At 45.4% G+C, this 14,783-nt stretch overlaps 1 long non-coding RNA gene across 1 annotated transcript; it reads left to right on the forward strand.

Annotated features, from left to right (window-relative positions):
- Positions 1–2,052: 2,052 nt before the first annotated feature.
- Positions 2,053–8,105, forward strand: LOC147970993 (uncharacterized). Its single transcript, XR_015604435.1, has 2 exons — positions 2,053–2,542; positions 6,093–8,105. It is a non-coding gene; the product is annotated as an uncharacterized LOC147970993 (long non-coding RNA).
- The last annotated feature ends 6,678 nt before the right edge of the window (positions 8,106–14,783 follow it).

Raw genomic sequence — 14,783 nt, forward strand, 5'->3', positions numbered from 1 at the left:
AAGATTACCTCACTTGCGACATCGCTTTCAATGAGGTTATGCCTCTAAGTCGTGCCTCGACACGTGGGAGATATAGTCGCATCGAGGGTGTTACATGTATTCCGTAAATAGTCATACATGCTTATGGAAAAGAAATTGCATGACATCTTTTGTCCTACCCTCCCGTGGTAGCGGGGTCCATAAGGAAACTAAGGGATGTTAAGGCCTCCTTTTAATAGAGAACCGGAACAAAGCATTAACACATGATGAATACATGAAGTCCTCAAACTACGGTTATCACCGGAAAGTATCCCAATTACTGTCACCTTGGGGTTTACAGATCATAACACGTAATAGGTGCATATAACTTGCAAGATCGGATCACAAACATAGATTTAATGGTGAAAACATAAATGGTTCATATCTGAAATCATGGCACTCGAGCCCTAGTGACAAGCATTAAGCATAGCGAAGTCATAACAACATCAATCTCGGAACATAGTGGATACTAGGGATCAAGCCCTAACAAAACTAACTCGATTACATGATGAATCTCATCCAACCCATCACCATCCAGCAAGCCTACGAAGGAATTACTCACTCCTAGCTATGAGCATCATAAAATTGTGATGGAGGATGGTTGATGATGTCGAAGACGAAAGATCCCCCTCTCCGGAGCCCCGAACGGACTCCAGATCTGACCTCCCGATGAAGAACAGGAGGTGGCACCGACTCTGTATTGTAAAACACGATGAAACTTTCTCTTCTATTTTTTCTCCAAAAACATGAATTTATAGGGCTGAAATTAGGGTTAGTGGAGCCTCGTGGGCCCCACTACCCACCAGGGCGTACCGGAGGGGGGTGGCGCGTCCTGGTGCCTAGTGGGAAGCTGCCCCCCTCTAATGGGTCTTGGTTCCAGTATTTTTTATTTATTCCAAAATAATTTTTCAAAAAGTTTCATCCAATTCTGAGAACTTTTATTTCTGCACAAAAACAACACCATGGTAGTTTTGCTGAAAACAACGTCAGTCCGGGTTAGTTTCATTCAAATCATGCAAATTAGAGTCCAAAACAAGAGCAATAGCATTAGGAAAAGTAGATACGATGGAGACGTATCAACTCCCCCAAGCTTAACCCACTGCTTGTCCTCAAGTAATTTAGTTGATAAACTAAAAGTGATAAAGAAAAAACTTTTACGAACTGTTTTGTTCTTGTGTCCATATATATGCTTAAATAGCACCCAGGTTTTCAGCAAAGATCATGACTAACCATGCAAACAATAACTCTTAGAAATTAAATTCACTCATATTAATGGCATAATCAACTAGCGAGCAATAATAAGATATCTCAAATGCCAACACTTTATCAAAACAATCATGATATAATATGACAATAATGTTATCTCGCTAGCCCTTTCTGAGACCGCAAAACATAAATGCAGAGCACCTTCAAAGTTCATGCAGCGACTAAACATAGAAGAGATCCAGTCATGATGCATTCAACATTAACTATATACAATGCATGAGGATGACAATACTGCTCTCAGGTATGGTGCTTGTTTGAGAAGTTGATGACTCAAAATAAAATTAAAATAACATAAAAGTAAATAGATATGCTGTAACACCCCTAGTGGTTAGCTATAGTGACCACATGCTAATGTGCCATGTCATCATGATGACATGATTAAGTCACTCTCAATTTGGTTCAAATTCAAATTTAAATTATAAAGTCCAGAAATTATTTTACCAAACACTAGGACAAAAATGTGTACAATATTCTAAATATTCCTCTAGTAATTGTACAGTAGGAATCAACATTAATTGATTATTTAAAATGCCCCTAACCTAACAAGAATTGGACCAGCATCAATTTTAGTGACCTTTGCAATTTAGAAAAAATATTTAGAACCTTCTCAAAATGCCCACAAACTTTGTGGACAGCCCCCTAATATTGCAAAGTGTTTTCGTGACAAGTCTCGCTTTTAACAAAATTCATTTAGTAGCCATCTAAAATAGAAAAGAAAAATATATAACAGAGATATAAAAGGAAAAAGAGCAAATGCACCACTGTGCACTATAGGCCCAGTGCTACAGTAGCACTACCTAGCCCACCACCGGCCTTCTCCTACTTCACGTACAGGAGGAAGGCAGAGGCAAGGGCGCCATGGCACTGTGCACGCGTGCACACGCCGTCCATGTCCAGATTGCCTCGTGTCGATCATCCGAGCGCTCCTGGAGATGTATAAGACTTTCCCCGACACCGTTGACGAACCCTAGCCCCCGAAATCCCCCACTCCCACTCACGTTTTCCCTCGGACTTGTGCCCAAGCTGCCGTCGACGCGTCGTCGCCGTCCCCGTGGCCACTGACCTCCCCGGCGACCGGAAGGTTTTCCAGGGACTTCCTCGTAGCCGACTCCTTCATCCACGTGCATCCGTTTGACCGGAGCCACACCGTCCGCTCGGGATCGAGCCGGTTTCTCCGCCACGGCCGTGGCATCTCGCCGTCGATCTACACCACCGCGCCACCCCGACTGTCGCAAGCACGTCCCCGGACTTCCTCTCGGTGAGCCGCGCCGATCCCCCCTTTGCCCGCTCGATCCACCGCCGTAGCCGCCGTAGTCAAGCGCCCCATCTTGTTGCGCGGACGCGCCCGCCCGCGCCCACGCCCATCTCTGGCCGCGCACTGCCGTGCCCCCGCGCCAATCCGCGTGTGCACCCGCGCATGGACGTGCCCCTGCTGCTCTTCTGTTGCTGTTGCTCTGCTGCTACTTACGTCGATGCTAGTTGCCGCCGCCGCCGCCGTTTCTCCTGCTAGTGCAGTTTTGCTGCTGTGTGCTGCTGCCGCTGCTAACGCTGCTCCGCTGTTGGTGCTCCTACTGCCTGTGCCACCGGCTGCTACTGCTACTAGCCATGTCCATCCAAGTGTGTTGCGTGGTTTGTGTGTTGTGTTTGTGGCTGGCTGGACCATTGTCCAGTACGGCCGGCCCCTTGTTTAACTAGTAAATTCGCACGTGCGTGCATGTGTAATCTTCTTATGCCTCCCATCTTGCATCAAGATACCCTTTGTCCTTCAGAGAACACATCTCTAATAGTATATTTGTGTCATAGTGGTTATATGCGGACATATGTGCAACCTTCAATTATCTCTGACATTTGCCAAATTGATGAAGTATTAAGAAATGAATTAATATCACTACATTTGATCCATGAATGTTATTTAATAGCACGTGATACCTAATACCACATGCCTATACTTAATCCCGATTTTGACAAACTCATCATATGAAACCACAAAAAAAAACCATTCAATCAATTATACAAAACACAGACTTATGAAGTATTTAATAGCAACAAAATAAAGAGTAGAGCATTTTGGAGACCGACCTCCATGGAGCCCTTTATTTAGAAATTTTTTCATAAATTTCAGTTTTAAAAAAATCAGAAAAATATACACATGTATGCAAGGATGTAAAGTGCATGTGTGAAAAAATTCAGGATGAAATACCTTGAATTGCGAGCTGCACAAAAAAACAAAACCATGGACTTTGAAGATGAACAATACATATGCTAAAAGCCCCAGATTTGTCTTTTTTGTGTAGCTCACATTTTAATGTTTTTCCATCTAAAAAATTCCACGCATGTACATTATGTATCTAGGTATATGTGTATTTATTTATAGAATTTTTTGAAATTGAAAAGTTCAAATTTTGAAGTTTTCAAATAAAGGTCTCCATGGAGCTTGGTCTCCGTTAGGCATTTTCGCAAAATAAAACTGTAAAGTAACTTTGCATAAGCCATGACTTGAGTACGCGCAAATTCCAGTGAAATCAATCATCCGACCCACTCTAGTGGAGAAGCATGAAGATATTTTACTGATCTTGATGCCTAGTAGAAGGAAAAAAGTAGAGCACATAGACTTACCAATGGCTAGTTGTCACGATGTTTTTTTTCCAGATTACCATAAGTTACATACGATAAATATGCCATCTCTGAATTTATTGTACTGACATCACTGACTATCTTTTAAAAAGTTTAAGACCTGAGCAATGAGCTATCAATTTTCCTTCACCAATATGATGGACCTCTCAAATGGGGCTTGTTGCAACCAGCAAAGATCCTACATCTTGTCACCTCAGGTTCAGAATATTAGCTTCAGTATAGCAACCACTCCAAGATTTGCAGTACTACTATCTATTTTTGTGCCCTTTCATATAAGTAACAACATCTATAAGATCATCAATATGCACCTTTATAGTAAGGCAAAATGAAATAATAAGCATCTACATGATAACATGAAGTTTAGTTTTATACCAGACTGCTTGTGAATGTACTTGATTAATCACATTGACTTGGTTTTATCATATGGACAATACTATCCAGTTCCCTTCATCTTGGTGAGAACAAATGCATAGGTAGACGTCTACACATTTGAAATTGCTAATGAGCTGAAAACGCGAGTCTGGTCAGATTTCGATAAACACAATGGAAAAGAAAAGGACATCAGATCAATATGATACCTAGCGGCTGGTGCGTGGCAAGGGCATGTAACTGGCCAAACTTAACGCAATGATAGATCCAACGGCCATGGTCGTCCCTTGAGCCTGGGTTGGTTCCCGGCCGGGTGGATGCACCCTGTGGAAGCTGAGAACCCGGGAGGCAGCATCAGCCGACACCTGGTCGATGTCGACCTCGGAAGGGCACCAAGCATGATAGATAGAGTGAGAGCCAAACAGGGAGACCACCGCCGACTCTATTGCTCGCCATTCTCCCTGCCAAGAAGGAGATCAAAGGATCCGGTTGGAGGATGTCGAGGCTACGAAGCTAGTGAGGCAGTTGTCCGCGGAGCCGCCCAGATGGACGGTGAATAACACCGAGGAACATGAGGTGTCCCCGATGACCTACTAGGCGGTGTAGGAGGCGGCTTCCAGATGGCTGGCTGTAGGAGGATGTGCCGTCCCTGGCAGCCAAGCCAGGTGGTGTAGGAGGAGGCGTCGCCGCCAACGACCGGCCAAGCGGTGTAGGAGGCGGCGCCGCCGACGGCTGAGGCAAGGCGAGGCGATGGGTTGGGGCAACACAAAGATGGGGGAGCCGGCATCCTTCAAGGTGCGGCGGCTCGAGGCGATGGGGGAGGTGTCATGAAGGTGCGGTGGCCGGAGGCGATTGGGGGAGATGCGATGATGCAGCGGTTACTTTCCTTTCTTTCTTTCTTGATTGACGTGGGAAGTTTATTTCCTTTCGTGCCAAAGGAATGTGACCACGGAAGAGAAAGTACTTTCCTTTCTTTCTTTCTTGACTGATCGCGGGCAGCTTCTTTTCTTTCGTGCCAAAGAAAGGTGATCACAGAAGAGAAAGTTGTGTTTAGCGCTAAACGCGTTTAGTCGCTCACCATTAGGACAATAACAACTGTTGGATGAATGCGAATGGATGGCCGAGATCTATTGGATCTGCCTCACTGGGTCTTTTTATATTGGTATAGATTAGGATTAGATTAGTTAGTGTTAAATTAGTGCTAATTTACTTTAATAGCAAATGACATGTGGACCACCCCTGTTGGTTATCTCTAATTAATTGACTTAATAGACACAGTATCTATGACATGTAGGCCCCACTAAAACTGTTCACACTTTGACCAAGGTCAACCTTGACTGTTCACTGTTGACCTGCTGACTGGGCTTTGACTGGCCCCACATGTCATTGACTATGGTTGGCCCGGTCTGGGTATAAAAAGAATCAGCCTTATTTAAATTCAAAATAAATAATTAAAACAATTTTGGAATATTAATAAAACTTTGAAAAATCATATTAAATAAACCGTAGCTCGGATCAAAAAACTTTGTACATGAAAGTTGCTTAGGACGACGAGACGAATCCGGATACGCAACTCGTTCGTCCGCCACGCATCCCTAGCATAGCGAACACGCAACTTTCCCCCTCCGATTCATCTGTCCGAAAACGCGGAACACCGGGGATTTTTCCCCGGATGTTTCTCCCCTTCACCATTATCGCCTAGTACTGCGTTAGGTCACCCATGGCACCGCGTTTTGCCTTGTTATATTTTGTGATGCATTGTTTGCTCTGTATTTACTGTTTCTTCCCCCTCTTCTCTCCGGTAGACCCCGAGACCGATGCAGCCCCTGTGATCGACTACGTCGACGACGACCCCTCCTTGCCAGAGCAACCAGGCAAGCAAACCCTCCTTGAGCATTCCGATATCGCCCATTTCTTTCCCTCTCATGCTTGCATTAGAACTGCTACTGCTTTCTGTATGATCCTACTCTGATGCATAGCCTGTTTTTGTTACTTGCTTATTGTTACCTTACCTTCTTATCCTAAACTGCTTAGTATAGGTTGGTTAGTGATCCATCAGTGACTCCCACCTTGTCCCAGTTGCCCCGCTTTATGTTCGATGACTCGATCAACGTGATCGATGTCCAGACCCCGACACCGCACATCACCCCCCTAGTTGTACGACTCTGCAGAGTTACTATCGAGTGCCGAGGGTGGACCCTCTTACACCACTCCTGATGAGATCTCTGTAGTGTAGCTATTCGGTCATGGTCATCGAGGGTGATTTCCTCCTTAACCACTTCCGTTACGGCTCCGTCGTGCAACCCCGCAAGTGTGAAGCTCGAGGGTGGATCCTCTTACGTTCACCTTGATGATAACATCGAGTGGAATTCACCGGGGATGATTCCTCGGGTTTTCTCTTTGGTGTTAGACACCTAGTTACTATGATTACTATGACTTTACACTGAACCATGTTACTAAAGACGGGTCGACCCTGAGGGGTACCCGTGCGAGCTTAATAGCGAGTGATGTGGAGTCGGGTTGACCTGGAAGGTGCCCACGAGATACTTACGAGGCGTGGCCGGACATTCTTAGCCCTTGGCGCAAGTACTCGAGACGGGGCAACGGGGTCACATCTTTCGTGAGTCTCTCCTTGTTACTGCGTGCTCCTAATCCACTACGATTTGGATATTTGATCCGAGGGGCCTCTGGCCTGATAGCACTAACCATCACGTGGGCATAGTATGGGCGTTCTGCGTCGTATGTGTAACACCCTCGATGCGACTATATCTCCCATGTGTCGAGGCACGACTTAGAGGCATAATCGCATTGAAGGCATATGTCGCAAGTAAGGCAATCTTCACAACATCCCATGTAATATAAATAATAAAGGGGAGATAACATAGTTGGCTTACACTCGCCACGTCAATCAAGGTACATAAATAACATTACATCATCCAAACACTGATGGCCCGACTACGGCGCCAAAATAAAAGATAACCCAACATGCGACACGGTCCCGATCACCCCAATTGGGCACCACTACTGATCATCAGGAAAAGACACATAGTATCGTTGAGAGTCCTCGTCGAACTCCCACTTGAGCTCAAGCGCGTCACCTGGAGCGGAATCATCAGGCCCTGCATCTGGTGTAATAGTAATCTGTGAGCCACAGGGACTCAGCAATCTCGCACCCTCGCGATCAAGACTATTTAAGCTTAATAGGTAAGGCAAGGTAAATATGTGGAGCTGCAGCAAGCGACTAGCATATATGGTGGCTAACCTGTTCGCAAAAGAGAGCGAGAAGAGGAGGCAAAGCGCGAGCGAGAAACTAGAGGACAACCTGCGCAAACATTACTCCAACACCGTGTCCACTTCCCGGACTCGGCCGAGAAGAGGCCATCACGGTAACACACTCAGTTGATTCATTTTAATTAAGTTAAGGTTCAAGTTATCTACAACCGGACATTAACAAATTCCCATCTGCCCATAACCGCGAGCACGGCTTTCGAAAGTTCAAATCCCTGCAGGGGAGTCCCAACTTAGCCCATGACAAGCTCTCACGGTCAACGAAGGAATAGACCTCCTCCCGAGATGTTCCGATCAGACTCGGTATCTCGGTTCTTCAAGACACTTCGACAGGTTAAAACAAAACAAGCAACACCGCTCGAATGTGCCGACAAATCCCGATAGGAGTTGCACATATCTCGTTCTCAGGGCACACTCAGATGAGCGCTCCATACAACTAAAACCAAACCTCGAGTTTCCCCGAGGGGGCGCTGCACAGGACTCTAGTTCGGACCAACACTCAGAGGAGCACTGGCCCGGGGGGGGGGGGGGGCTAAAATAAGATGACCCTCGGGCTCCGGAAACCCAAGGGAAAAGAGGCTAGGTGGCAAATGGTAAAACCAAGGTTGGGCATTGCTGGAAAAGCTTTAATCAAGGCGAACTATCAAGGGGTTCCCATTATAACCCAACCGCGTAAGGAACGCAAAATCCGGGAACATAACACCGATATGACAGAAACTAGGACGGCAAGAGTGGAACAAAACACTAGGCGAGAGGCTGAGCCTTCCACCCTTTACCAAGTATATAGATGCATAAAGATAACATGGCAATATAATGATATCCCAACAAGTAAAATAATGTTCCAACAAGGAACGGTCTCCAAACTTCACCTGCAACTAGCAACGCTATAAGAGGGGCTGAGCAAAGCGGTAATATAGCCAATCAACGGTTTGCTAGGACATGGTGGGTTAGAGGTTTGACATGGCAATATGGGAGGCTTGAAAGCAAGTGGTAGGCATCGTAGCATTGGCATAGCAAAAGAGCGAGCATATTGCAAAGCAAAGATAGTAGTGATTTCGAGGGTATGATCATCTTGCATGCAAAGTTGTCAGAGTTGACTGGATCCTCGAAAGCAAACTCAACGGGATCCTCGTTAGCGAACTCGTCTCCCGGATCTACTCAAACAAGACAAAAAAGCAACAAGGACACAATCAACCACGTGCAAGGCTCAAACAATATGATGCAAAGATGATATGCTATGCGGGATGCGATGCGGGATGCATATGCAAGATGTGACAGGGAAAGCATGAACCTGGCCTCAACTTGGAATTCCAAGTGTGTCACTGGAAAGATGAGATGAAATCGCTTGAAAACGATATAAAGAACGCCGGAATCGGAGTTACGGTTTGGAAATGGCAAGCAATTCAAATATGATCATGTTCTGCGATATACAGCAAGTAGCCATCTAAATGCAACAAGATGAACATGCTACAGCACTCAAACAAGGCATCAAAATACATGGCAGGAATCCATTCATGATGCTTACCAAAAGTCTAGCACTGAGCTATGGCCAATTCATCCATTAACATGTTCAAACAAGCATGGCAAAAATGCATATGGAAAACAGATTTCAGACTTAGTGAAATTAACACTTGTCTGGAATTTCAGATCAGATAGCACTCTTCAGAGCAACAAAACTATATGCTACAGGACCTGAACATGGCAAAGTAAGGCATGGCATGGAGCTACTCAAAGAGCTTAACAAAAGTCCCTTAGTGACCTTGAGCCAAAAGGGATCAGAAAATACATTTGCAAGCATGTGAACATGGCAAAAACGTAATCAGTTCTCAGACTTAGTGAAAACTGGAGCATGCTGAAAACAGATATCAAGTAGGCATGTTTACGAGCTCGATGCACTCACTACGGAGCAAGTCATGACAAACTAAGCATACATCCATCAAGAATACACAAAATACAAGCTAGACATGGCAAGAACAATAACATAGCATGCACGGATCAGCTACAACATCATCGGCAAAATCGCTAACAAGTAGACAATCTACCCAGATTCATGAAGTAGCAAAAGTAGAGCTCGATTGACTCAAGCTAGGGTGCTCCATAATTGCAAATAAAGACATGGATGGATAGAGCACTACAAGATTAACAAAACATCCTTACTGATGATCCTCAAAAGAGGCACGGATCACTAGGAAACAACATAAACATATGGTCATATGAGATAAACAACTCAAGGACTTAGTGGAAATGCTAAGTCCCTGAAATCAGCATTACCAAGTGCCTCACTTTGCAAGCTTGTGCTAGTCACCACACACATCACGAAAATACATGGGTTGCACCTCTGGAAAGATGGCAAAACCCTTAACAAAACATATGTAGGGCTCATGGGCATATCATGCACACATTAATCATGGCAAAAATGACAAAAATCTAAATGGAGTAGCAGATCAGACAATAATCTCAAGTAACACTCTTCTAACAGCATTTCGGGCATCAAAATGAACTCAAATGAAAATGATGCAATGGAATGAAATGATGTACTCTCTGAAGCGAACATTTTGATATGCTATATGCCCAAAACGGATCTACGGATGCGGAGTTACGGCACGATGAACAAGGGCTCTTGAATCTGGAAAAACGGGGACTTAGAAGAAAATTTGGACCTCCAGATCTAGGGTTCGGTGGCACGCGGCCCGAGGCGAGTCCGGCGAGGTCTCCGCGGCTCCGGCGAGCCCGATGGAGCGGCAGGGAGGCAGGGGAGGAGTAGATCCGGCCTCCTCCGGCCGGATCCGGCGGCGAGGAGGTGTCCGGCGGGGTCGGCGACGTGGAGGCGTGCGGTGGAGCGGCTGGGCGCGACGGCGCGGCGGAGAAGAAGAGGCAGCGGGGCGGCGCGAATCTGGCCCGTGCGATCGGCGGGGAGGGCCGGCCTCGGGCCCTCGCGGGCCGGCGGCGGGAGCGGCGATGTGGGCACGGGCAGCGCCACGTGGCGAGCTGCGATTGGTCAGGGCGGGGCGGCGCACGTGTCCAGCCGGCCCGGACGTGTCCGGCGCGGGCGCGAGGTGGGGATCTAGGGTTTTGGAAGAGGGGATCCGCGAATTTAGAGGAGGGGTCTATATATAAGCATAGAGGGAGCTAGGAGAGTCCAAATGAGGTGCGGTTTTCGGCCACGCGATCGTGATCGAATGCTCTAGATGATGGAGAGGGTTTTGGTGAGTTTTGGGCCAACTTGGAAGGGTGTTGGGCTGCAACACACACGAGGCCTTTACGGTCCCCCGGTTAACCGTTGGAGTATCAAACGAAGTCCAAATGATACGAAACTTGACAGGCGGTCTACCGGTAGTAAACCAAGGCCGCCTGGCAAGTCTCGGTCCAATCCGGAAATGTTTAATCCCCACACACGAAAGAAAGGTAGAAATGACCACCGGAGGAGAACGAAGCGCCGGAATGCAAAACGGACAACGGGGAAAATGCTCGAATGCATGAGATGAACACGTATGCAAATGCAATTTACATGATGACATGATATGAGATGCATGACAACGATAACAACACACGGAGACAAAAACCCGAACCCGAGAAAATAAAATAACTTAAGGCCGGAAACGACAAGAGTTGGAATACATATTGGGAAAGTCATATCCGGGGTGTTACAGTATGCATCAGCCGAAGCTTAATAGACGTCAGCGACTGAGCGGCGCGCGTCGGGTTGGACTGGTAAGCACCTGCCTTTTTGAAGGAGGTAGCTAGGTCTGCTCGCTGGTCGCATACGCAACGTGCAGGAGTTCCCAGGGAGATGGCCCATGACCCCTGGGGGCATAGGTTTAGTCCGGCGTGTTGACCTCTCTATTAAGCCTAGGTCGGGTTGCGGCGTATTGTTTGGCCGAGGGCGGGCATGACCCAGGAAAGTGTGTCCGGCCGGAGTTAATTGAGCGTGATGGGTAAGTTGGTGCACCCCTGCAGGGAAGAAAACATCTATCGATAGCCTGTCCTACGGTAACAGACACTTGGAGTTGTATCCCGATCGATACAACTAGAACTGGATACTTGTGATGCGAATTGGATTGTGATGAGAAATGGATAGTATGGCTCTGGGATTGCTTTCTCGCAGGGAGTTGAGAAAGGATCTCTGGCCGAGGTTGATAGCACTTCTACTACTTTACTTTATGCTACTCTACTCCCTCCTGTTGCTGCAAGATGGTGGGTTCCAGAAGATGCTAGTCTTTGATAGGCTAGGCTTTCCCACTTCTCTTTTGGCATTCTGCAGTTTAGTCCATAGATATAGCCCATTTCCTTTGATACAGATGCATACTTAGTTTAGATCTGATATAAGTCTTGCGAGTACTTTGGATGAGTACTCACGGTTGCTTTGCTACCTCTTTTTCCCCCATACCCTATTGTTGCGACCAGATAACAGATCCCAGGAGCCAGACGACACCACTGATGATTACTACTACCCCAAGGGTGCCTACTACTACGTGACGACCACTGACGACCTAGAGTAGTTAGGAGGCTCCCAGGCAGGAGGCCTTGCCTTTTCGATCGATGTTGCTTTTGTTCTAGCCTTCTTAAGGCAAACTTGTTTAACTCATGTCTGTACTCAGATAGTGTTGCTTCCGCTGACTCCTGTGTTTTCAAGCTTATGTATCCGAGCCCTCAAGGCCTCGGGCTTGTAATATAAAGCTTGTATTATTTTAATTATTGTCTAGAGTTGTGTTGTGATATCTTCCCGTGAGTCCTTGTTCTTGATCATACACATTTGCGTGTATGATTAGTGTATGATTTAATCGAGGGCGTCACAAGTTGGTATCAGAGCCAACTACCTGTAGGATCCCCCTTTCCAACTCCTTGGCCGAAGTTGAGTCTAGAAACCGAAAACCGTTTTACTAACTTGGCTGTGTGTCTTACGGGCCCACGTCGCCAATTGAGTGGTATTAGGATCTTTTATTCCTCGTCTATACTTTGGGACTCTGATCTCTCTTCTATTCGGGTTAAATGATTTTACTAAATTTGACTCTAGGTTCTCGTAACTACTTTCTTCCGGAGAGCCCCTTATCACAGATGATCACCTACTGTGCGAGAAGACTTCGAAGATACTCTACGTTGTTCTCCAGAGACACTTGTGCCCATCGCCCTTGCAAATTCCCTACCACTGTTATATATCCGTATGGATAACTGCATACACTTGCCAATCTTACATTCTATCCCATTGATCTTGTTATTACAAGATGCCCTGAACTGCTCTTCTTTTTTTGAGAATCCTTTGAGCTTACTGCCTTGCAATTCCTTGTCATCTGAATACCCCTACGGATAATTTTGTGCACCTATCGAGTATTTGCTCATCCTTAGTTGATTCATGTACTTCACAAAAGTCTTCGTAATACCATTCGTTCTTGTGAAAATCCTCAATAGCCTATTGTCCTTGAATTTCTTGCTTGCTTGCATTATGGTTAATACCATAAGTCTAGTAATCTTATTGTCAGCCTTTGTCATTATCATTTTGAGTCCGTTGATACAATATGTTGTGAATGCTCGCAATCCTTAATCAGATCCTGGAATTCATCCTTCCGGCTCAGACGTCATTTTAACATGTGCTGAATCTCGATCAATCAAATCGCCATCGATTGTAAACCTAAGGCTATTCTACCTATCCATCCCTAATCAGAGCATTGCTTCTGATCCCTTGTCTTGGAATTCATAATTCCTTTGCAATTGAACTTTGAGTTAGTCAGTTGTTTCTATAATCTGATCTCCTTGCATTCTTTCTTCCTCTGGTTGGATATTGATGCTCACATCAGATCCCTTGTGGACCACTAGATCCCCCCTTTTCGGATTTTATCCGACAACGTCATTCATATTCAATAAGCTTGTAAGCCTTTCCTTGGATACATAATGCTTTTGGTAAATTGTATCCTTCGCTTTCTCAAGCATGCTCTACTACCGAGCTTGTGTTATTTATTCTTGGAATTTATGTTATATGTTCCTAAGATGCCCCGATGGGTTGAACCTATGCCTTCCCTAATCTGTGTGAACTCAAAAGTTATGCGGGTTATACTCTACTGGCTTTTCGTCAGATAAAATTCAATACAACAGCTTCATCAAGAGTGAGAAGTAAAATGAAGGTTATGCATTATAGAAGTGGGAGTCGACCCTGAACCTTTGTGTTCATGCCCACGGACACGATGTGGAACTTATCATGAAAGCTTCTTGCAAGGATATTTAATCATTTGAATATTCTTCCGGTATCGTAAATTGGATCCCTTGCAGTTATGGTCCCGACCATATTTCCTCCTTGATCCCATTTACTGGGTAAGTTACAATTACTTATCCTCTACAAATCATTCCCCCGTCCAACCTCTACTCCGATTTATCTTCTGGCATTACACCTAGTACATGATACTCGGAAGCTTTATACCCCATCACATCATTCCTAGCCTGATCGGCTATATTTTTATCATGTCAACTTTTTAACTGTGCTACCTGGTCCTTATGCTCGGAGCAACTTCCGACGGTGAGCTAAGCTTACGTCGATCTTCCTCATCTTAGCATTTCACCTCGAACAACAAGCTTGGCTTTGAGCTTGTGTCGAATCCGTGGTTCTCATAGCCTTTCATTTCATCCTCCCTTTTCTGCTCGGTGACATCTTCATGCAATCTCTCGACAAATGTGTCGTGATCATCATCAACATTCTGAGCTTTTTCCAAGATATCAATCGAATTCATGGTAAGATATACAATCCTTCCCCTCGATGATTCATGTCGTCATCGACAACATTCTTGCCTTCCCCAACACAAACTTGTTCATATAATTTTGGAAATACATCCTTTTTGGCATGTCGATGGATTGTGGCTGAGCCCGTCGGTCACACCCTCATCTTTTCACTGCTAAAATTGTAAGACTTATTTTCTAAGTTGTTTCCAATGGATCCTTGGAGTATCCAAAGTCCGACCTTTGCTTGAAACCATGTCAATGCTAGCTCGAAGCATGTCTGTGGTAATCCGTTCTCCAATAAGAATATTTGAAGCACGATACTAAATTTTCTTTATCAATTATCCAAACACCGTTGTATGGGTAATGTCATGAAATTTCTTTCCCCTCACATAAATGGTTTTATACTTCTATCTTGTCATGGATATCATGCTCTGCTGTCCTTGGGAAGGATATACCCCTGAAATATGTGTTTAAACACATTTTCCTTTCCATTGTTCTGTTTA

This window comes from Triticum urartu, chromosome 5A, assembly GCF_056163025.1.
Source record: "Triticum urartu cultivar PI428250 chromosome 5A, HENAU_Tu73, whole genome shotgun sequence".
Classification (NCBI taxonomy): Eukaryota; Viridiplantae; Streptophyta; class Magnoliopsida; order Poales; family Poaceae; genus Triticum; species Triticum urartu.